This window comes from Podarcis raffonei, chromosome 5, assembly GCF_027172205.1.
Source record: "Podarcis raffonei isolate rPodRaf1 chromosome 5, rPodRaf1.pri, whole genome shotgun sequence".
Classification (NCBI taxonomy): domain Eukaryota; kingdom Metazoa; phylum Chordata; class Lepidosauria; order Squamata; family Lacertidae; genus Podarcis; species Podarcis raffonei.
This window is the reverse complement of record NC_070606.1, coordinates 39,976,666-40,000,301: the sequence shown is the minus strand read 5'-3', so window position 1 is coordinate 40,000,301 and position 23,636 is coordinate 39,976,666. Positions and strand designations below refer to the sequence as shown.

General features: G+C 45.5%; 1 protein-coding gene across 2 annotated transcripts in view; it reads right to left on the bottom strand.

Annotated features, from left to right (window-relative positions):
• Nucleotides 1-23,636, bottom strand: part of LOC128414079 (heparan sulfate glucosamine 3-O-sulfotransferase 1-like) — an 85,882-nt gene that overhangs the window by 43,066 nt on the left and 19,180 nt on the right. The window lies entirely within an intron of this gene.

The window sequence follows — 23,636 nt, the reverse complement described above, 5'->3', positions numbered from 1 at the left end:
ACACTGGACAACGCTCAAAGCTACAGCATCCTTTCCAGTAGCCTCATCGGTGGGGGAATTAGAACTCCGTTCCTCCCTCCCCCTGTCCTTTACTTCCAGTGCAGCATGCCGGCTGTGTTCATCCAGAACCACGGCACTCAGGGGCACTCCCCCCTTCTTGGCATCCATGCTGAATCCAAGGGTCAGTTTGCACTCAATCCCAAGCCAGCTTTCACTTTTCAAGCCAGTAAAACTCCAAAAGTCTTTGTTTACTGCTTCACTGGCAGGCAAACCTTTGGGCTGTTTTTTCAAAACCCTTGCACAGCTGCGCAGATACACTTTCGATTTCCCAGGCTCTTTTTAGCCATTCAGTAACTGGCAGACGTTGCCTAGCAACCTGCTCAGGACGGAACTCCTTATCTAAACCACAGGAATTCCTGGTATGCAAGCTTGCTCTTTCAGAGCTTGTTTTTTCAAAACGGAGCTTGTGAACCAGAAAATAAATCTTTCTGCGTTCATTCTTCTCCCCAGCCCGAAATGCAGCATACCTTCTCCGTTGCCTTGAAACACACTCCTCTCGGTGTCCAGCTGTCTGTTTCAGCTTTCTGGCTGGAGGCAGACGCTTTCTTTATCTACTTAGGTGCAGAGGATGGCAACGATTCATCAACCTCTCACCTCTCATGCAGATTCTCACAGATCAGATAACCATCGGTCTGCTACCAGTTGTCGGGATCCAAGCCAAAAGCCAGAGCCTCCAGCTCAGCTCTTAGTCCAGAGGAATTTGGCCACCCTCCAGGTGCCCGGCTTGAATCCTTAAGACCTCCTGCCAGCGTCTGCCGGCAAGATCAAAGGAGGTCTCTTCGGCGATTCTCCTCAACGTGAAGAGAACACACCACCACTCCCCCTCCCATCTCCAGGGGGGGGAATGAGACAGACAGAAATATATCTACATGTCTTTATTTCTGTCTTTCAGCAGTACAGAGAAACATGTCTGTACACTTTGATTCCCAGCTGCAGAGAGAGAATTAACTCCACCCATGTACTTCCAGTACAGGGTCATGTGCTGCTCTGAGGTAACATCCGGCTCTCAGAGCACTTTACAGACAGTCCCAGTTTCCCACGGGACAATCCAATAACATCCATATCCTGTTTACCATTCCAGCCACCTGGTGCTTGCTTCTGCATTGCTCCTTTTTCGTAACAGAGACTGGCTGTTAAGGAATTCTTATGCTGGAAGAAGTTCAGGAAACGCCCACTGACGGAATCTAGCAGTGATTAAGACAGTGGCATTTGCGAGGCGCTGTCAAACCAGGGAAGTTTGAGCTATATAACCTGCTTGGAGGCAGTTGGGAGTTTTACGCATGAGCAACACCTTTTCCCATTACAGGAAGGATATCTTTTAACTGGTAACACCTGATGTGTAAGTTTAGAATTTCTGCAATAAATCCAGCAACATTTTCATATGGCTAAGTAACACTGTTTTCTAGCCTTCTTTGATGGTTGATTTGGATCTTCCTTTTTTCAAGATGTTTCAAAAACAATTGTTAACATTAGTTTTCTTCAGAGATAAAAGTTAGAAGAAAACGCAAAAGCATCAGTTTTTTCTTTGATGGCATTTACAACTTGCATACATTATTCATATAATTGCATGGATATTAAAACCCAGCAAAAGCTGTTAAAGTTAAAGTTATTCTAGAGATATGGTATGATTGCTGTTTTATTGTTTGTTTATTGTTTATTGTATACTAATAAGTGAAACTTATATTTTAATATGGTACAGGCTGCTACAGAATCCACCTTCCTCCAAAATGAATATTGTTAATGAATGTGAAGTGGCGAGTCATATATAAGTTTTTTAAAAAATACTTATACTCCTAGCTTCTTCGCACATTTATTTCTTCTTCATGCTTTAGATCGTCCTGTAACAATCTGTTGGTCACTGTTATGAGGCTCACTTCATGTCAGGGAGAGAAGTAAACTTATCCTGTTTACTAATAATCAGGATCTGTTGGACTATTTGTATCAAATTACAACTTTTTATGCATTGTGGAAGAATCATAATTTTGATAGCCCTGTTAGGGAGCAACTGAATACATCCGGGATATTTTAAATTTGCATCTATGAGCTAAGTTCAAAATTTTACTGATTATACCATATCCTAGTTGTCCTAGTACCTTGAAGGTTATAGTCCACTGAGGGCCACTTTACCAGCAACAGAGTGTGGGGAGTATAATACTGTTATACTAATGAAGAGATGAGGAATCAGATAGAGGCAAAGCAGTTCTTTGTGAAAATTCAAGACAATGAGATGAGTCATGGCAAAGGTTGAGGAGAGTTTGGAGAGGAGAAGAATCTTAAAATAAAGAAGTAACAATTGGGGGGTGTTGTCAAAAAAGAAAAAGCTGAGTCAAGCATCTAGATGAGAGTTAGTGTGTCATAGAGGCTAAGAGGCTGAACTATGAAACAATGTTCTCAGTTCAAATCTTCCCTCTGCCATGCAATCACAAGTCATTCCCTCTGTCTTCTCTCACACTCAATCAGCAATATAAGGAATGATACCTTATCACTGTTGTGTTGTAACTAAATAATGCACGTAAAGTGCTTTGGACACTTGAAAGTATTGTAAAAAAGTATCACCATCCTTTTATTAGATCTGATAAGAGATGGGGTTATGAGGCAAGGTAAGACTGTAATATGGAGTAGAGTGCATGACTGCAACAAGGAGGAGTAGATTCGTATAGAATAAACTTTAAAGCCTGAAAAGGGTCTGGAACTATTACAATTTAGAAAGACAGTAATGGCTATTGCTGCCACTACAGTGGTCTTCAAAGCAAGGTGCCTGGCAGAAGAAGCAATGTCTAAAGGGGAAGAGTTGAATTTTGGTGAGAACAAATAGATGGAGATCAAGAGATGAAAATATAATGGAGGACAATTACTTTCTGGATGAAAGAGGTGCAGTTTCACAAGAAGCAGGAAAAGGGAGCCAGTAAATAAGGGTGGGATTTGGGAAGAAGGGATGTAGGTGCCATGATGGTAGAAGCAACAAGCAGTAGGCAGAAAACAGTACAGGGATGGATGGATAGAATAGAAACTACACAGACTAAGAAAAGATTCTAAGGAGGAAGAAGCTGGGCTTTGTCAGAGCAGCAGAAGTAACAAGATTGAGTGTAGTTAATCAACTAATTTACTAAATATTTGACAATCCTATATTACATGTATATCTCTCTATGAAAGTCTATGTCAGTAGACCAAACTACAATCAGATTTATATTTAAGTTTATTGTCTATCTTCTGTGTCAACAACTACATCCTGAATGCTGCATCTGAGAGAATCATTGCTCAGGGCACAAACTTCACACATTTTTCAGTTTTCTTGCCAACCACAAAAGGATTTTGCTTTTCGAAATGAATTACCAAAGCTAAAATGGTTCTGCTTCTGACAACTGTCCTAACAAATGGTACTATATGAATTTTCATTCTGTATACTGGACATGATTTAAGACAAGCAGAAAAATATATATGATTAAATCTGACTAGATTTATGCCTAATGTAAAAGGTGCTAGAAAAACTACATAGCGACTGCTGTTTTGTTTGCATTGCCTTGCTTTTCATGACCCCTTTTTGCCTTTTGATCTTCTATCTGCTTCTTGCCCCTCTAACCATCTACTGCTACCTTGGAATTCAACTTTTCACCTGTCTCTGACTCTGTACCCTTTGACCCACATCTTCTTGAGCCAGTGCTTGACCTCCTGTACTCAATTTAATGCCCTGCCAGCGCTTTCCAACCTAAGCCTGAACACTAGTTGCATCCTGCCTTGGAGCTAAGTCAAGGCTTGACACCACCTGAAATTGCAGTCATCAAGTAATGAACACTTATGTGTGAACTAGCCTGCAAATTTAAAGGCGAGAGACATGTGCAAATAAATTGTAGAAAGAGAACCTACTCTGCATGGATAAAATCACCGAACCAATAAGAGATAATATAACACAGGGTGCAGCATTGTAGTCACTCTTTGGATTCTGCACTGAAGTCATGTTTGTGTATAAGGAAATGATAATAAAAAAATAGTAGCACACATGGAAATGATAGTCTTAAGGTCACAATTTCCTCTTCATATAGCTATTCTTGAAAAAGAAATTATGCCATCTAGTATCACAGATAAATCAATACTGACTCGTTCTTTTCCTTACTTGAATATTATTTTAGAAAGATTCCATCACCATAGTAGTGACCTGCAAGTACAGAATCTTTCTTAATGATTGATGAAGTCAGGCCTACATCTCCTAAAGCCAGCCTACACTATAAATATTTCTAACCTAGAATCAGCTATACAGAATAAGATCCAGAATATTGCAGCATGCCCTTCCATTTCCCCCCTAATGTTTTCCTAGTATCTATTTTAAATGTATTATCAAGGTATACAGAATGTGAATTGCTTCTTTTCCTCACGTATATATGTCTCATCAAATCAAATTACAACAAAACAAGACTCAAATCTGATATTAAGTCATCTGAAGACATAACAAAGAAGAGGAAGAATGCCAAGTAGAAATTTGTGTCCTAGATGCAATCTTACATCTAGTACATTTTTGACACTTGAAGTTACTGAGGGCAAAATTTCCTCTCTAGTCCTTGAAACATCATTGGCTCAGTGTTACAATGGATGCTGAGTGGATGTTCCTTATAAAGGGAATTTGTGCTTTGCTCATGATCTAGATAATGTAAACAGCAAAACCATATAATTATTATTTTTCCTTTGCATTGACTGTGCACAAAACTAAACTTGCATTGTACAAAGAAATTATAAACTAAAAACATTGTCTACAACTGTACACAGTAACTCCGTTTTGTAATGAAAAAAATCATATCCCTAAAGGAAACTGACGGGTATTACTCTTTGGCCAGGGAGGCAGCTCTGTGTGACAAGCCAATTTTCATGGTTCTAGTTACCCTAAAGGAAAATGAAAGGTCAGAACCGACATAATTTTTAATGGTGGCAGCAGATTAACTGTCTGCAATTTTCCTAGCCAACTAATCAAGGATTAAAAGCTTCTTTTCTGAAAGGGTTCTCTCTCTCTCTCTCTCTCTCTCTCTCTCTCTCTCTCTCTCTCTGCCTCTCTGATTTTATGCCCACAAAACACTGTCCTAGTAACTCTGTTGTGGGCACATTTCCCCTCAAAGCAGGGAATGACAATCTGCTTTCAAAAGCCTATATTTTGGAATGAATCCTTGCCAGAAGACATACTATCATCAGGAAGTCCTGCCAGACTATATCTTTTTGTACCTTATAAATGTGAATAAAAATCCCCAGCTAACACGATTATAGCAATGAGACTGAACATTTGGGATATCCCTCAATTTCATTTCTTATCCTTTAAGCCACGAACGAAGGTGTACAAGAACCAGCATTTACTACTGCTCAGTAGCTCTCCAGAATAAGAACTTTCATGCATGCTTGGCAAGGGGCAGCTTGTACAGTGAAGTACCGGTAACTCTAGAGAATTTCTCTTTGCTCACCACAAGGATGAGCAGCAGAGATACCATTTCTGGTTTGTTTTTTTAAAAAATATATTTATCAGCAACCTTTGCTACCACCTGTATTTTAAAGGAGTAACACAATCCTCTTCAGAGTGGTTATAGCTGAAAGACAATTCCCAAGAAACTGACAACCCAATAGTATTCATGGGATGGGGGATCAAGCGGTAGCAGAAGCACAATTTGGGTAGATCTAGGGATAATAAGGAAAGGCTTTGCTGGAAAAGTGGGATTTAAAGAAGAACTTTAAAAATAGTAAAGGTGTAACGGCTCAAGGAGAGGGCCTTGGCACAATGAAACCTACAAGACACAAAAGCTGTGGAAATGAACATAAGGTAAAATAAGTCAGAAACAGGAAAACAGACTTTGACAGTCAGCACCATTTGTAAACCATGGAACATAATGAAATCACCAAAGGGCAGAGAAAAACTATATGTATAGATGGGGAGGGAAACCCAGGGATTTAAGTAGGGCAGGGTTAGTTAACCTGTGCTGCACCAACATCTCAACAGGTGCCCGTTTCAGCCGAAGTATATAAACACCTCGACAGCCAAAGGTTAGCTGTAGAGTGCAGAAAACTAGACATTCCATAAGAGAATTCTGAATGGCTGAACCAAGTGTTTTAGCTTACATTATAAGGTTCACAGTGAGGTGAAAGCTATACAAACAGTGCACAAACAAGGTTGTGTGTCAATAAGAAGGTTATGCTATTAAAACTGGTGGTGAGTAGCTGACATCTGGAAGATATCCCAAAAAGGGAGTGCAACTGGAAAACACTACCTTTTAGGGAAAAAAAATCTTTTACACTAGCTTGCACGCCATCAAGATTACCACTTGTGCATTGAAATTTTATGGTTATGGGTAGTTAGCTCACCACGCCAGACTAACCAAGTAGCGACATTTTCCATGGCAAGCTGCATGTTAAACAAATATTTTGACCACTGAGAAAAATCCACATGGTTGAAACACATTTGATCTTAGGCATGATTCATTAATTATATATTAGTCATGTTAGTTTGTTGATCAGGCATTGCCCTGGATCAACGAGTCCATTTACTATTGCATTTTTGCAATGTTATCTATTTCCTTAATACACTGTAACATTATTATTTGGAACTAATGCTGCATGTCATTTTTTCATACTATTTAGGTGTACTTAGAATAATATTTGTTCTCATACAATCAGTGTTTGAGTTTACCTATAAAAACTGTAGCCTGAAAGACAATAACTAAATAAAAGATGAAAACCATTTGTTTTAAGATGCAAGAATCTGCAAGAAGCAAAAGGTAAAGGTAAAGGACCCCTAGATGGTTAAGTCCAGTCGAATTCAACTTTGTTGTGTGGAGCTCATCTCCGCCTTCAGTCCGAGGGAGCCAGCGTTTGTCTGCAGACAGATTTCCAGGTCATGTGGCCAGCATGACTAAACCACTTCTGGCACACGGAGGACCGTGACAAGTGCCAGAGTGCATGGAAAAGCCGTTTACCTTCCCGCTGCAGTGGTGCCTATCCATCTACTTGCACCGGTATGCTAGGTTGGCAGAACCTGGGACAGAGCAACGGGAGCTCACCCTGTTGTGCAGATTCAAACTGCTGACTTTGCGATTGGCAAGCCCAAGAAGCTCAGCAGTTTAGACCACAGCGCCACCCTGTGTAATTCACTGTACAGTGGTATCTCGGGTTACAGATGCTTCAGGTTACAGATGCTTCAGGTTACAGACTCCGCTAACCCAGAAATAGTACCTCTGGTTAAGAACTTTGCTTCAGGATGAGAACAGAAATTGTGGTGCGGCAGCAGCGGGAGGCCCCATTAGCTAAAGTGGTACCTCAGGTTAAGAACAGTTTCAGGTTAAGAACAGACCTCCAGAACGAATTAAGTTCTTAACCCGAGGTACCACTGTACGTATGTGTCAGCGCTGCCCAAGGTCCCAGCTCACACAAGACCAACGCTGCTTCTTGCTCAAGTTTAAAAGTCTTTATTGAAGTTCAGTCTCATTTCCAGACGTGCAGCGCGCAACGCTACATCTATCCGTCAGACCGTAGAAGTCCCATCTGAATCTCCGCCCCCCTGACACCAGCTTAAGATTCTAGCTTTACTCCACCTCTTCCTCTGTTCCTTCTTTCTCTGGGTCCTTCTGCTAGTCGGAGTCTCTGCCCTCCGAGATTCTTCTGACGCTGATTCTCCCGACTCCTCCCCCCCCCTCTTTCGGGCTTTAGGACCTGGCTCCCAATCCGGGTTTTCTGCTGTCCCGCGCTCCTCCACATTTGAACTTGGCGCGCGCGCGCAGCCTCCCACTTTCCTTCTGACCGTTACACTTGTGTCACTGCTCCCCCTTTCGGGGAGGCTAGCTGGACCTGGCCTTCCCTCCGTCTCCCCACTCCCCGATGGAGGAGAAGCTGGTCCTGACTCACGTGACTCTTCCCCCCCACTGTGCTCTGGTGGGGAAACTGGCCCTACTCCTCCGCTGCTCCTTTGGGACTCCCCTCTGGTTCCTTGTTTATGTATCGTCCCCTCTGGGATTCGCCTCGCCCTTACCATAGGCGCCCTCTCCTGGGAATCTTCTGATTCGCTGGAGAAGCTCATGGAATCTCTCGGTCCACTGTCATATTCCCCTACGCTCCCCTCTGATTCCTCTCCTCCGCTCTCTATCTGCTCTCTCCCCTGCTCTTCTGCTCCTGAGCCTCTGACATCCATCCCCCCCTTGAAGCCCCCCCCTCCCCCCTCCCCCTCTTCGGGTGTGGGTTCCAGGTGCTCCAGCGCTGGGGGTGTGAGTGCTGGCTTCTGTTCTCTCCCCCTGGTGTGCAACCGGCCCGCGGGATCAGGCCCCCCCACGATGGGTTCGTCGACGTCGACTTCCCCTGCTTCCATTTCTTTGCTGTCGTGCTCAAAACCAAGATCCTCCCCCCACACGTCCATGTCCTCCTCTCCACCCGGTCCCTCGGGTGAGGCTGTGTGCAAGGGCCCCCTCAGCAGTTCCCTGCTCCACCCCACTTCTGGTTGAGTGTCCCACCAATAGGAGCGGTCCGTGGCAAACCCCGAGAGCGACCCCTCCGGGGAGCTCATCCCCGGCGTCGGCTCCTCATCTGAGGAGAAACCTCGGAACGTGCTGGCTGACAGTGTGGGTGTGAAAAGCCAGTCGTCGAAATACTCCGCCGGCATGGGTCTGTGTGGGAAGATCGAATGGAACTCGTCTTTGAGATAGTGCTCCTCCACGGCGTAGCACGGCACCCACTCGTTGGCGCTGGCCGGAGTACCCTCCCTGGCGAGGAGATATTCAACTCCCTCTTCCCCCCATCTGGAGTCCAAAATCTCTGTGACCTCGTTGAGTGGCGTCGCCCTCTGTGGTCCCTCCCCTGTTGGCGATGAGCTACGTGGAGCTGGTGCGGTCCCTGGCGCCTGAAACCTGTGGGGTGCCTTGTAAGGCGTGAGCACTGACCTGTGAAAGACTGGGTGCATTCTGGAGCCCTCCGGGAGTGTCAACCGGTAGGCCACTGGATTGATTTGTGCCGCGACCTGGTAAGGTCCCAGCTGCTTGTGTCCTAGCTTCCTCTTAGCTAGCGTTCTGGCCGGCACTGCCTGAGCTGCTAACCAGACCCAGTCCCCTACCTGTATGTCTTCCCCAACCCTCCTGTGCCTGTCTGCCTGCATCTTGTAGGCGTGTTTCGCGAGTTCCAAGTGCCTTCGGAGTTGCTCATGGACCTCCTGTAACTCTGCGGCTAAGTGCTCTGCCCCCCGTGGCTCCCCCTCTGCCTCGGTCTCCAACCCCGGGAAGGTTCTGGGGTGGCGCCCATTGTTGGCGAAGAACGGTGTCACCCCTGTAGACCCGTGCTTCGTGTTGTTGTAGGCAAACTCGGCTAGCGGTAGGTAGTCCACCCAGGTCGAGGGCTGTTGATTGGCGTAGCATCGCAGGTACTGCTGCATGATGGCGTTGACCCTCTCCGCTTGTCCGTTGGTCTGCGGGTGTCGTGCCGACGCTAAGTTGATCTTGACGTTCAGGATGCCCAGCAGCTTCTGCCAAAAGTTCGAGATGAATTGGCGGCCCCGGTCGGACAGGATGGACCGCGGCAGGCCGTGAGCTTTGAACACGTGGTCTATGAACAGCTTGGCGGTCTGTTCCGCTGTGGCCACCTTCGCGCACGGAATGAAATGCGCCATCTTGGTGAAGAGGTCTACGACCACGAGTACCGCTGTTTTGCCGCGCGAACTGGGCAGATCTGTAACAAAGTCCAGGGCCACTTTCTCCCATGATTCGAGCGGCGTCTGCAGCGGTTCCAGCAGACCCGCCGGCTTCCTGTGTACTGGCTTGGCCCTTTGGCAGGTGTCACACCTGGAAACGTAATCCGCAACTTCTCCCCGCACCTTGGGCCACCAAAAGTCCCTGGTGACTAATTCCGCCGTCTTGTCCTTGCCGAAGTGCCCAGCGCTGGGCGCGTCGTGCAGCTGCTGCAAGACTCTCGCGCGAAGGTCGTCTCCCGGTACGTAGAGAGCCCCTTTGCGGAGGAGTAGTCCGTCGCGTATCTGGAACTCTTCGTCCCTCGCTGTGCCGTTTCGCACCTCCTCCATCTTGGTTTGCGCAAACGAATCCGCCAGTAGCGCGCGACGGACTGCGTCCAGGTCCACCGCGGCTGAAGCGCACGCCCACACCTCTGGTGCGAAAATGTGTTTGGCCGCTGCCGGTGCCGCTTCCTCGAGATACTGCGGCTTCCTGGATAGCGCATCCGCCATGACGTTGTTGTCTCCCGGGATGTATTCTATCCGGAAATCGAAATCTGCAAAGAACTCCGCCCAGCGGATGTGTCTCTGGTTCAGGAACTTCGCCGTGCGCCAGTACTCCAGGTTCTTGTGGTCCGTGCGAACCTGCACCATGTGTCTGGCTCCGACGAGGAAGTGCCGCCACGCCTTGAAAGCTGCATGAATGGCCAGCAACTCCCTGTCCCAGATGGTGTAGTTCTGCTCCGACGTGCTGAGCTTCCTGGAGTAGAATGCGCACGGTCTCCAGTCCCCTTGCGGATCTTGCTGCAACAGGACCGCCCCCACCGCTCTGTCCGAGGCGTCCGTTTCAACCCTCATCGGTTTGCTGGGGTTTACGTGTAGCAGCTGTTCTTCGGACGCGAAGAGACGCTTGAGCCTCCGAAAGGACTGCTCCGCCTGGTCCGTCCAGGTGAACTTCTTCTTCTTGGAGCTGAGGGTGTCTGTGATGGCCGCCGTCTCCTTCGCGAACCCCTTGATGAACTTGCGATAAAAGTTGGCGAAACCGACGAACTTCTGGACCTCCTTCCGGTTGCGCGGGCTCTTCCAGTCCAACACTGAGCGGACCTTGGCGCTGTCCATGGCAAGTCCCTTGTCGGACAGCTTGTAGCCCAGGAAATCCACCTCTGTCGTGTCGAACTGGCACTTCTCCAGTTTGGCGTAAAGTCTGTGCTCCCGTAGTCTCTGCAGGACCTCCTTGACGTCCTCCTCGTGCGCCTCCTGCGAGTCCGAAAAGATCAGGATATCATCTAAGAAGCAGACGCACTTCTTGTAGAGGAGTCCCGCTAGCACGTGGTGCATGAAAGCTTGGAAACAATGGGAGCCATTTTGGAGACCAAACGGCATGACTCTGTATTCATAGGTTCCTAAAGGCGTAAACATGGCTGTCTTCCACTCGTCGCCCTCCCGCATGCGTATAAGGTTGTAGGCCCCTCGTAGATCCAACTTGGTGAAGATCCGTCCCTTCCTCACCGTCGCGAGCAGGTCGTCAATTTTGGGCATGGGGAATGCTGTGGGCTTTGTCCTGGAATTGATGATTCTATAATCCACTATGAGCCTCCGTTCGGGCGTGTCTCTCTTCTTCACGAAAAACACGGGACTGCCCCCCACTGCTTTGGATTCCCGGATGAATCCCCGCTTCAAATTGCGATCTATGAACTCCCTGAGTTCTTGCATTTCGTCTTCAGACATGGAGTACAGTCTCCCAGTCGGCAGCGTCGCCCCTGGCAGGAGGTCAATCTTGCAGTCGTAGGGTCTGTGGGGAGGCAACTTGTCTGCTTCCTTCTCGCAGAAGACTTCCAAAAAGGCCTTGTACTTGTTGGGCACCGCTTGCACCATGCCTAGGTGTAGCTGCGGTGCATCCTCTTGCCCCTCTTCTTCCCGGCAGGCCTGGATGCAGTGCGCTGCGCAGTAGGAAGAGCAGAAGGTCAATTGCCGCTGGTACCACGCTAATGCCGGGCTGTGCCTATCCAGCCAACTCATGCCCAACACTATGGGCGTGTCCGACAGGTGGGTGACGTTGAAACTGATGACTTCGCGGTGGTTCCCAATTTGCATCACCAGAGGCGGTGTCTGCTGTACCACCTCTCCTCCCAGTATCTTCCTGCCATCTACCGTGACAACATTTAGGGGCGTCGTGGCTGGCAGGAGTGCTATGCGATGCTGCTTGACGAAGTCCAACCCTACAAAGTCTGCGTTGCTACCAGAGTCAATGGTAATAGGGACCTCCAGGGTGAGCCCATCGGGCAGCTGGAGCGATGCAGTGAGTTGCACCACTGGTTTGGGTGGGAGGGGGTCTGTGGGCTGCAAAATCTCTGGGGACTGCTTCACTGACTCGCCTGGTTGAGCCCCAGAGCCTCCATCTCCAACCAGGCGTCGCCTTTTCCCTGCTGCTCTACTCCCTGCTGAATTGCTCCTTTAACAGTTGCTGAGGCTGCAGTGTGCTTCTGGAGCCTCTGGGGACACTCTTTCGCCATGTGCTGTGCACTGTCGCAGATGTAACACTTCCTGCTCCCTCTAGGAGCCTTCGCCTTGACTGCTCCTGGTGTTTGGGCTCTGCTTGCTGTCTGAGCCCTTGCACCTCCGATTTCCATTGGCTCCTCTCCACTCATCAGAGGAGGCGTGGACTGAGCGCGCTCTGTCTCTCTGGGTAGGAAGGGAGTCGTTCTAACTGACGTGTTTGCTCTTCGCCCCTCCTCCCTGCTCCACGGGCGTTCTTCCAGGCGCACCCCAATTGCGAGCGCCCTTTGGACTACTTCTGCTGTATTTTGGGGTCTCTCTCCCCTGGCCAGCTCATCTTTCACGGCTCCATTCAGCCCCTCCCAGAACAGATCCCTGACGGCAGCTGAGTCCTTCTGCCAGCCCAGCACATTTACTAACCCAAAAAAGCGGGAATGATACTGGCGCACCGTCGCTCTCCCTTGTCGCAATCCATGCATTTCCCTTCTAGCGACATCCACATCCACCGTTGATTTAAAGCAAGCGTCCATGGCTCCAATAAAAGCGCTTGAATCTTTGAGGGCGGGGTCATTTTCGCGTAGCAAGGTTCGCAGCCACGACTTAGCTTCCCCATGCAGATGAGTGATTATGAAACCCACTTTCTCCTCCTCATCTCTAAAATCTTTCCGAAGCAAATTGAGCGCGAAGACTACTTCTGCTCTGAAGTTAGGGTACTGCTGCAGGTTCCCGTCAAAATGGGTCACAAGGCTCGCCCCCCTTTTCCCAAGGCTAACTCCCTCCGGCTTGGCTCCCAGCTGCCCCTCCTTTCCCCATTTGTCCCACCTGGCTTGCAGATCCTGGCAGAGCGCAGCTGTGTCTTCTTCTTTTTTCTTAGACGCAGCCAATTCTGCGTAGAGCGTTGACACCGCTTCCTGCAATTGCTTGACTTTTTCCTCAGTCGTCATCTTTGCCTATCTCCGTGAGCTTGCAGAGTTTATAGAGATGGGACTTACTGTCAGCGCTGCCCAAGGTCCCAGCTCACACAAGACCAACGCTGCTTCTTGCTCAAGTTTAAAAGTCTTTATTGAAGTTCAGTCTCATTTCCAGACGTGCAGCGCGCAACGCTACATCTATCCGTCAGACCGTAGAAGTCCCATCTGAATCTCCGCCCCCCTGACACCAGCTTAAGATTCTAGCTTTACTCCACCTCTTCCTCTGTTCCTTCTTTCTCTGGGTCCTTCTGCTAGTCGGAGTCTCTGCCCTCCGAGATTCTTCTGACGCAGATTCTCCCGACTCCTCCCCCCCCCTCTTTCGGGCTTTAGGACCTGGCTCCCAATCCAGGTTTTCTGCTGTCCCGCGCTCCTCCACATTTGAACTTGGCGCGCGCGCGCGCGCAGCCTCCCACTTTCCTTCTGACTGTTACACTTGTGTCACTGCTCCCCCTTTCGGGGAGGCTAGCTGGACCTGGCCTTCCCTCCGTCTCCCCACTCCCCGATGGAGGAGAAGCTGGTCCTGACTCACGTGACTCTTCCCCCCCACTGTGCTCTGGTGGGGAAACTGGCCCTACTCCTCCGCTGCTCCTTTGGGACTCCCCTCTGGTTCCTTGTTTATGTATCGTCCCCTCTGGGATTCGCCTCGCCCTTACCATAGGCGCCCTCTCCTGGGAATCTTCTGATTCGCTGGAGAAGCTCATGGAATCTCTCGGTCCACTGTCATATTCCCCTACGCTCCCCTCTGATTCCTCTCCTCCGCTCTCTATCTGCTCTCTCCCCTGCTCTTCTGCTCCTGAGCCTCTGACAGTATGGATGCTTATAATAAAGCTACCTGAATATTATTCCAATCTGGTTATTTGTTACCTTGGTAGAGAAATTCAAGGCAAGATTTTCCTGCTAGAAAAGACTAGCAAATCTTTTCTTATGAAAATACTAGTAGCCTTGTATCTGGTGCATGAGAATTCTAAGAAGCAGTGCAGTTTGGGAAGCAGTGCTTGAAATCAGTGTAGTTGTGAAAGAATCAATGCACAATCTTTATTCAAAATGGTGTTAAATATTCTCCCAAGAAACAAAAATCTGCTCCTTGATCTTAGGAACCATAATGCAAAATTGGTTATTATATCTTAAGTGCTGTCCAACTGCAAGGTGAGCAAACATGTTCCCAAAATATATAGTACAATATATATTCCCAAAGCCCTCCACCAATACCTACCAAAAATGGATTAAAAGGGCATAAAGCATTCTCAGCAGAAAATTATGATAGTCCTATAAAATGTGATAAATTGTTTTGTGGAAAAAAATCATCAGTGATATAAAACTGATTTCATAACTGATGCCACTTAATGTGTACCCATCCTCCAATTTGATATCCAATTCATTCCTATTTGCCATGTAGACATGCAAATTATCTCATACTGCATCATTCCTGCTAAAAGAGAATGTTTCTGTTTGCCCACATTAGCAGAATAATTAAAAGCAGAAGCTTAGCAAGTTATGGATTACAGGCAGCACATGCCAAACGTGTATTTAAGAACCAGTGAAAGATGCAGCTTCAGAGGCTGGAAGGAGAGGAGGAAAGGAATTCTCAAGAGCATCCATGACTTGAATGCCCTCAAGGTCATTTGGTTGAATGAGGTTGCTCTGCAGTCAGATGGCTCAAACAGGTTTAATGCTTTTATATGAAAAGGGATTAGCAGTATGCCAAGTTTATGACTATGAGAAGGGAAAGACAGGAAAAACTTAATACATTCTCATAAAAGAATTATAAGATAATTTGATAATTTTGCATACTTTATATAAGTAATATAATGGGGAAAGGGGGAAGAGACATTTACACAATGCGAGTACTGTAATATCGATATGAAGCCAAACAAAATGCAATGAGCTTTGTTGCAGATCCACAGAAACTAAGAATAATATCACTTCAACAGGCTTTATTAAATTAGTTTCTGAATGTGGTGAAGTGATGCCCATGGGGCAAGACACGATGCTGCACTGCATCACTTGAAAAATGAAAAAATATTTGCATTCCCTTTCATACATATGGAGAACACTATCTTCATGGACTAGTATAACATCCTGAATTTGTGATGCTGTGGAATGAACAGTGAAGCAATCCACCAGAAAACAATTCTATCAAACTCTATCCATACCACACCCCAAGTATTAGTAAAAAAATACCTCAGCTGGTCCTACTATAAGGTGAGGGGGTAGATCTTGAGACAGGGTTTCCAGCAGCCAATCTCTTGCATCTTAGCTCCTGCGACAGCAATATTCAGGTGCCTCAGAATTCCACCCAAAAATGCATTAGCTGACAGAAACCTTGCCCTGCTTTCACAATGTCATACCCTAGAACATATAAAACCCCTGAGGTCAAGCCTGTTTGTTAGTATGAACCATTTGTTACTACAACTGGTAATATAGACCATATTTCCTGAGCCTGACTTCTGGCCTGACTTCAGCTATGTTTCTGCTTCTGCCCCTTGTGATTCCTATCTAAATCCCCGTAACCTGATCATCAGCCAGACTTTGACCATGCCTTCTGTCTCTGGCCTTGCTGCTTGTGACAGAATCAGGCTTCCCCCCCCACCCCAGTTGTGGCTTGTCCAGCTACAGCCTCAGACCTGACAACCAGGTTGAGCACACCAAAAAGTTTACCTCCTATTCTTGTAAACTTTTTTTTTTTTTTGGAGGGGAAAGGAATAAACTATCTGTGGAATTGCTGTTTGTGATGCAAACTACTAATACATAACTGCACTGAAGATTTACTTCTTCAGCAAAATAAGTAGATAGCAAATAAAGACTATACTACCACCCAATCTGGTTCTTTGTATGGTAAAACAGGTGCATTCCAATTTGTTTTAATGACTGACATATATGCATATTGTGTTATTGTTCAATAATTATATGTATATATTTATGGGTAAGACAATGCTGAAGATAAGACTTTAAAAGGATTTAGGTACCGGTAGTTCTTGTATAACAAGCAGGAGCATCTCAGATCTGCAACGTAGGTGGTGTAGATGTCTTCTTTTAAAAAATCTCTACGAAAAGGGTGCTATGATCCCTGTCAGTTTTATTCTGCATAATGTGTGTGTGGGAAGATCAAATTACTTGAAAGTTAGCTTTAAAACATATCCTGCTCTTTTCTAATCTTATTTAATTTCCCCTTTCCTCTCTACACTAAAACAATTCTTACAGTAATGCAAGATTAATCATTATCCTATACAAGTGTTAATTCTATTGTTCTACTCTTCTGGTGGTGGTGGTGGTTGTGTGTGTGTTTTTAATATAGCAAAAATATTGAGTTATTCTCCATTAAAAAAACCCAAACCAAGCAGTTCTTAAGGTGGCGAGGGAGAATGGTGGAAGAGATGTTTTAGAGCAGGCATCCCCAAACTCGGCCCTCCAGATGTTTTGGGACTACAATTCCCATCATCCCTGACCACTGGTCCTGTTCGCTAGGGATGATGGGAGTTATAGTCCCAAAAGATCTGGAGGGCTGAGTTTGGAGATGCCTGCTTTAGAGCTCCAAATAGTTTAGAAGAAAGGTCTTATGAATTCAGAAATACATTTTGCTGCTAGTGAACTCTAATGACTATTCATAGCCAGGACAGTCTTGTCCAAATAGCATATTATAAGGGTACCACAGGTCATTTCTGATATATCCTTCAAAGGAAAATATAACAAGAAAAGGCTGCATATATATATATATCTTTATTACTTATGTGTGGAAGAGAGTAAAAAATGTGAACTAACATGAGCAGTAAGTAGTTTCAGTGCGGCACTTGACATGATCAGTTCCTCTGGAGACATGTGGTACTTTAGCAGAATCTGTCTAACCACACATTTTCAAGTCCAGCAGATTAGCAGAACTGGGCAGGTACCCAGTCATATGATGCTAAACAGGAAAAAACATCATTCTTCCAAAAGCCAATCTGATCCCTAAAGCTGTTTCTTGTTAGTCCCAGATCTCAGATCTTTCCCAAGTTTAAACGACAAGTTTTCCTTCTAAATCCTAATGTTGCAACAAAGTACCTTCAGCTATCAAGCTATGCAGAAGTCTAGGTGGGGACCATTTTGTATAAGTCAATATTTTGAAAAAGCAGCAGCAGCCTAGAAGACAACTCCATGTTACAATTAAGGTTCGTTGAAGGAGTTCCTACTATTTTTGTGGACTAGTTTGATCCTCTTAGTGGTTTAAACTAAAGAGCTTCTTTGAATGCCTAGAGGGATTCAGCATTTTCTTCTTTGAAACGAAGACTCCTACAATGTATCGTCATGCATCATGGAAGTTCACATTGGAGAAGGTGGCGTGATGCTGTCAAAACAAACAACCCCCAAAATCTAAGGTGGAATTTCTGTGGGATGCACAGAATTAGTTGTACAGATTTTTTTAAAAATACTGGTAAATAGATAATTACCTACAATTGATGCATGCACCAGGAAACTATGACACATCAGAGTAATGAATGAGCTTCCATACAAAAAAAAGGCTCTAGGACAACAGGACTTATTCATTCCTAGAACAATAGAATCCTTTTATTATATCCTCAGTAGGAAGAGGCAAATAGAAAAAGTTACTCTGCAATCCTACCCTAGGAACACTCTCCCCAGGGACACATACTTTACTAATTTCTATGTCAGGTAAAAATGTTTTGTTCTCATGGGAATATGGGCAACATTAATGATATTGCTAAAGTTACTTATCTTGGGTTTGAGTATGCATTATTCTAAAATTTACTGTATTGATAATGTGCATTATTTAATGTTTTTATTGTGCTTTTGTTGTACTATAAAGGTAAAGGTACCCCTGACTGTTAGGTCCAGTCGCGAACGACTCTGAGGTTGCAGCGTTCATCTCACTTTACTAGCCAAGGGAGCTGGCGTACAGCTTCCGGGTCATGTGGCCAGCATGACTAAGCTGCTTCTGGCAAACCAGAGCAGCGCACGGAAACACCATTTACCTTCCCGCCAGAGCAGTACCTATTTATCTACTTGCACTTTAACATACTTTCAAACTGCTAGGTTGACAGGAGCAGGGACTGAGTAACAGGAGCTTACCAAAAAAACAGAAGATTTTTTTATTAAAAAAAAACGAAGATCATGGCCACTGGGCCCATCACCTCCTGGCAAATAGAAGGGGAAGAAATGGAGGTAGTGAGAGATTTTACTTTCTTGGGCTCCATGATCACAGCAGATGGTGACAGCAGTCACGAAATTAAAAGACGCCTGCTCCTTGGGAGAAAGGCGATGGCAAACCTAGATAGCATCTTAAAAAGCAGAGACATCACCTTGCCAACAAAGGTCCGTATAGTTAAAGCCATGGTTTTCCCAATAGTGATGTATGGAAGTGAGAGCTGGACCATAAAGAAGGCTGATTGCCGAAGATGTCGCTGGAGGAGACTCTGAGAGTCCCATGGACTGCAAGAAGATCAAATGTATCCATTCTTAGGGAAATCAGCCCTGAGTGCTCACTAGAAGGACAGATCGTGAAGCTGAGGCTCCAATACTTTGGCCACCTCATGAGAAGAGAAGACTCCCTGGAAAAGACCCTGATGTTGGGAAAGATTGAGGGCACAAGGAGAAGGGGACGACAGAGGACGAGATGGTTGGACAGTGTTGTTGAAGCTACAAACATGAGTCTGACCAAACTGCGGTAGGCAGTGGAAGACAGGAGTGCCTGGCGGGCTCTGGTCCATGGGGTCACGAAGAGTCGGAAATGACTGAACGACTAAACAACAAACCCCGTCACGGGGATTTGAACCGCCAACCTTCTGATCGGCAAGCCCTAGGCTCTGTGGTTTAGACCACAACGCCACCTGCATCCTTTGTTGTATTATACATTCAAAAAAATTCTCAGAGTGATTTGCAATTTGTTGCACTATACACATTGCAAATCACTTTGAGTTTTTTTGAAGTATAAAGTGATATGTGAGTCTAATCAAAATCAAATCAAGTAAGCACCATTGAGTTCAATGGGACTTTTAGTTTGTATAAGATTGCAGCCTCAGAGAATGAGCATTGCTATGGTATTAGGATAACTATATGTGGATTTATCTTGGAAGGCAGCCCATTTAGGAGAAGGAAAATCAAATCCAAACTATCACTGCCTTCTGGCTATACTGATCCATGGAGTAAACCCCAGGAAAAATCCATACCCGCTGCCTTGTGGGACATCTTCAGGGGAAGAAAAGGCTGAGGGGTAAATATTACACAAATCTGGAGTGGAGTCCCTAAAGACGTTGGATGGTGCCTTGTATGCCTCCTTCTGACAACTGCTGAAGCCAAGCTGATGACAAATGTATTGCTTTGCTTTCCTTTGGATCACATCAGCAAGGCTAAGAGAACGGTCTTGCCATTTGGGCAGCCCAGTACTTCCATATACACTGCGAAAGCGTGCACCCCCGAGATGTCACTTTGGTTCTGCTAACACAGCATAAACAACATGGGAAACAGCAATTATGAGTTACCGGTCTCTGCAAACACAGCAGGTACTGTGATTCTCCAGTGGTTTGACTTCACCCCTGGAGGTTCACTCCACTGTCACCTGAGACAGGTAGCCACCAACAACATCTGTGGATTGGTTTCAACTTTATTCAATTTATATTTTGTTGTATTTTGTCATGTTTTCAATATCATACCACCCACAAGAACCAGTTATACAGCTCTTTAGATACTGACTCTTACATTTCTAAGAGGTGAACAAAAAAGTTAAGTGTGTGCATCTAAAGGCTTTTCATTTAATTTCCTTAAAATATCATAAGATCAATTCTCCTAGATCAGATCAGAGGCCTATATCTAGTCCAACATCCTGCTTTACACGCTGGTCAAGTTTATGTTTATGGGAAACCCACAAGCCAGTACATGAATGCAGCAGCACTCTCCCATTGGGAAAGGTCCATGGGTTAGTAGTAAAGCACACATTTTGCATGCAGAAGGTACCTAGGTTCATTCCACAGTATCTCCAAGTAGGGCTGTGAAAAACTTCCTGACTGAAACCCTGGAGAGTCACTGTCAGTCAGTGTCAACAGTAGTGAGCTAGATGGGACAATGGTCTGACCAGGGCAGATACCTATGTCGCAGCTGTGGTTCCCAACCATTTATTATTCAGAGGTCTGCTGCCTCTGTGCCTGGAGACAGAATAAGACATCACAACTGGTCATGGGTATAGCCAAAAGTGGGGGGTGGGGGCACCTGCCCCCCAGGTCAAGTAAAACAATAGAAATACTTAACTAACTGACCAATCACATCAGTCCTGCCCCCCCCAACAAAAATCCTAGCCAAGCCCATGCAACTAGTAGTGATTGATAGGCAGAATATCTCTTGAGGAAAAGGTTCTTTTGTGTGAAGTAATTGACTAAAGTGAAGGCACAAACCATAAACCATGCAGGTTAAGTTTGTAACAATCTGACTAATCTAAGTAAATCTTCAGGAGGCACGAATGCGAATCATAACCTATAATATACTCACAGTCATACTGGGTAGGGCAATTATAATGCATATTATGGGGGTTTTTAAATATAAAAAACCACAATCTTTCATATTCCATTTCTATCCAATTCTCATACCTTTCCATTGAGCACATATTTCACTTTAATCTTTACCCCCAAGAGCCATTACATATTAGACTGCATATGGCAGCTATTAACCTGAACTGAAGTTCTTCAACTCGAAATGTGACTACATTGCTCCTTCTAATTTAGGAGAATTTGCAAACGTGGAAGCCTCTCTTTCAGTACCACAAGCCTAACACCATAAAAAAGACAAAAGCTTTCCCTATGCAACTTTAGTAGCATCTTCCCTTTCTATCTAAAAAGGATTTATTGATCCTGTTTTGAGTCACTAAGCTTCCTTTTTAGGTGTGATATATACCTTTTTAAAGTCTCCCTGGATTTCTACATTTTACACATTAACCAGGATGTCTATATTTAAAACTCTCAATCCTTCTATCTGAACCTTCAATTTTTGAGTCAGAATACATTAAGAAGTATCTCAGTCAGCTAGCCCAGATATCTTAGCTGGGAAGGACATCTGCAAGGCACAGCAGCGAGTCAGAGTAATCAACAGAAATCATGTCAGAACAGACAAGAGTCAACCCAAGAGGTTATTCCACAGAAACCACGTGACTGCTGGCAAAGCAGGAACAGAAAATGGGATGGGTGTCATGGCTAGAGCCCAAGAAGAAATAAATAAGGCCATAAGAATGCTGAATACAATAGTCTATTATCCAACACGGCAGTTCTGATGGCAAAAGGGACTTCCAAATACCTCAAGGACTGCTTCTTCCCATATGAACTGACCCGCACCCTGCGATCATCATCTGAGGCCCTTCTTTATGTGCTTGCTCCATGAGAGTTCCAGAGGCTGGGAACAGAAGAATGGGCCTTTTCTGTGGTGGCTCCCCATTTGTGGAGTGCTTTCCCCAAGGAGGCTCACCTTTTGTCTCTGTTACATATCTCTAGGCACCAGGCAAAAACATTCCTCTTCTCACAGGCCGTTGGCTAATTTAACAATCTGTGGCCTTTTAAACTGTGATGGGGGGTTATTGTTTTTGTTTATTACTATGTAAAATATGTATAAACATGTAAAATATGTATTCTAGTGATCCCCAAATGAAGGGCGATATAGAAATGGAAATAAATAAAATAAAATATGTGCAATAGAACTTCCTTGCTCTCTCCTATTGTCATGGGCTGGCTCAGTCATATGGGATCCTCATAACAGAGGGTCCTGGTTGCACGCGGGACCCAAGAGCTCACCTGATAGGGTTAAAATGGGGGGGGGAGGAGAAAGAAGTCCTGGCCATTCCCCTGGGATCACACCAGGCGATTTTAGCCAATAGCCAGTGGGTGGCATGATCCCAGGGGCTTTAAAAACAGCAGTGTGATGCAAGGAGCTTCACACTGTTGAACACCCGCCCACCCTCCCTAGTTTAGGCAGAGTCGCTTGGCCTTGCTTTGGTTTGGGTCGCCTGTTTTGGAACAGGGGCTGGGTAGGAGTTTTTCCATTTGGCAGATTGGCTTTAGCCATTTGGTTTTTGCCTACCCCTTAGCAAATCGTCACAACTTGTAAGGTGGCGGTTAGGCATTGGCTCAGTTGGATTGTGGGGAGAGGAGGTGCGGCCATCACCTGCCCCTCCAGGAACTGGGTATTCCGTTAAAGGAATATGGGGGTCCTGGATCTCATCTGAAGTCCGCTTGAGGGGCTAGGGCCATGCCAGGACCACAGGAACCCCAGGGTGAGCTTAGGTTGGTCTTCATCGACCTAGCTCCCTCGTTTGGTTTACCCCATTTGCCGATCACCCTGAGAGGTGGGGCCAGTTATAGTGGGGAGTCAATGCCTAAGCCAATACCGCTCACGTGATTGTATTTCAATAAAGTTGTGGCCAAAAATTTTGCCCCAAAACTTAAACTAATGTAAGTGTCCATGTGTATTTATTCTGGGGGTGGGTCTTGGGGCCTCGAGACGCAACCTGACTTGGACAGCCCATGACACCTGTCTCCTTCATCCTCTCACATGCCCTCATGATTGGCTCCAAGGGGTTGGGGGGACCTCCCCCCCACAGAGCAGATTTGGGAAGACGAGAAGACACAGAAGTCCCATTGCACCAGCAGAACCCCACTGGTGTAGGACTGAATAAAACTCAGTGACACTTACAATGCAATTCTATACATGTCTACTCAGAAATAAATCTCATTTAGTTTAATGGTACTCTTCAGTCTGTATAGGATTGCAGCCTAAGTGAAATAGCCATAGCAGAAAAGCCTACTAATGGCCCAGGAGGATGATGACAGAGAGAGCATACAGCAAAATAGCTCAGAACTACACTACTAGTGCTACAGAAGTGGTAGCCCACATAATTAAATAGAACAGATTAATTGCTTTCCATATTATATGAAAATAAAGAAAACCATATCCTTTCAGCATTCACAATTGCTTTCCTTGATATTCCACAATTGTGAAATACCTGAATGGCTTCAAGGAAGCAACATTTGCCACAGAATAGATATCCTACTATGGGGGTCACCAACATGGTATTGAAGGGCACATATACCCTTGCATAGGCTTATGCTCCCCATCCGCTTGCTGAAAATAGGCTTGATAGAAACATTCAGCTGTAGCCAATAGATCAGGCTTGGGTTGTGCTTGGTTGCAGTGAGTGTTGTAGTGCTGACCTTAGTTTCTTCAATATGCCAATACACTCACAGACCACAAAACATAGTCACCCTTGCACTACTATGCAAAGTTAAGCTGATGTCTGAAACCATACAGCAATACAGTATTGCAACAGGGAGAATGGGTAGGAGTTCCAAATCGAACTTTGGATTTTACCATTCATTCTCCAACATGTGAAAGGAGGTTTTATTGTTCCCAGAGGTAGGGATGAGACTTACTGTTGCTACTGCCTTTAATTCTGTATTCCAGGGGAAAATAATAAT